Source organism: Octodon degus, unplaced genomic scaffold, assembly GCF_000260255.1.
Source record: "Octodon degus isolate 3935 unplaced genomic scaffold, OctDeg1.0 scaffold00043, whole genome shotgun sequence".
NCBI lineage: Eukaryota > Metazoa > Chordata > Mammalia > Rodentia > Octodontidae > Octodon > Octodon degus.
Genome location: NW_004524619.1, coordinates 3,517,000 through 3,518,527, shown reverse-complemented (window position 1 = coordinate 3,518,527; position 1,528 = coordinate 3,517,000).

Here is a 1,528-nt window from a genome sequence, read left to right as displayed (position 1 = left end):
ATCCTACTATTTTTCCTTATCAGACACAATATCCACTAAGGCCTGAAGATAAAAAGGACTATTGCCTATAATTGACAACTTAAGGACACAAAGTTTTCTCGTACCCTGTAACAGCCTCTGCAACACTCCAGTTTAGGGTGTTCAAAAATTCAATGGAGAGTAGAGGCTGGTACAGAACATTAATTAAATGTGGCAGTAGTTTCAATCCACCCAGTGGTACCTAGCCTGGGCACTCTCTTTTGTCAACTCCTGGAAGATGCCAGTTGCTTTGTAGGGTTGGGTTTTAAAGATGCCTGACTCCTTTTGTATTTCTTCACCTACAGAGTCCCAAGATCTTTCCAAGTTTTTGTTTTCCTTTTAAAAACCCTCACAATCAAGCCTCTTGACTGACTTGGACTATGCTTCCTCAAGGGTTCAGAGATAGTCCTCATCTTTTTTGGCAAATACTTTACCACAACTTGGCAGGTTTTCAATTTTCCTGAAGTACAGTCCTACAGTACATATGTACTGCTATGTGCTCCCTCAGAAGAGCTCTCTAGCCAAGACATCCATGCTTTGATAAGCTTTGTAGCAGACACAGGTCTAAGGGTCTAAGGTCTCTAGGTCTAGGACACAACTTCATAGTCTTGAGGGAAAATACTTGGGCATGACCATAGCTAAGGGAACCTGAAGACTGGAGGAAGAAAATATTAAACCAATACTTTCATTCTCACTGCCCAGCATCCAAAATCGCTAGAGGATTCCTAATTACAGGTTTTTGTCTTCTTCAGACAGCAATGTATGGTTAGATGGAATGACCCTTCCATCAATTTATAAAGAAGTCCAAAAGAGAGACATAGATATTTTGACCTGGGAACTTGGTTCCAAAACTGCATTTTAGAAAATTGAACAAGCAGTTCTAAATGCCCTGGCACTATATCTACCAGTAGGACACTGTTTCAACTTATGCACTGATGAAAGGGATGTGTGGATTTGAGAGTACTTAGACATGAATGAGGACCTGCTCAACAGTCTAAAATGTTTCTAAGTCATGAATTAGACATTCTAGAAAAGGTAGGGCTTTTCTGGTTTAGAACTGTGGCTGCTGTAGCTCTCCTGGTACCAGAGGTATCTAATCTGACTTTAGCCAAAGTTCTCACTATTTATACAACTCACAATGTGGAAGGACTTCTTTTTTTTCCAAAGGGAGCCTATGTCTACCAGACAAGGGACTTTTAAGTACCAGGTTCTACTTCTAGAAGGACCAGCCATTCAAAAAAGACATGGTCCTCCTAGAGCCATGCCACCTTTCTATCAGAAAAGAAGGAAATTGAGACTGAAGGACATGACTGAACAATTTTCCATACAGACACACCCCTTCCTTACTCGGCCTGATTTGATCCTCTTCTGTGATGGCAGAAGGTTCCCATGAAGGAAGCTTTATAGAAAATAGGACAAGAAAGGCAGGGAAAACAGTAGTGACTCTATATCAGACACATAAAAAGTTTCTCATTTGCCCCTGAGACTAGTGCCCAGGTAGCAGAATTCA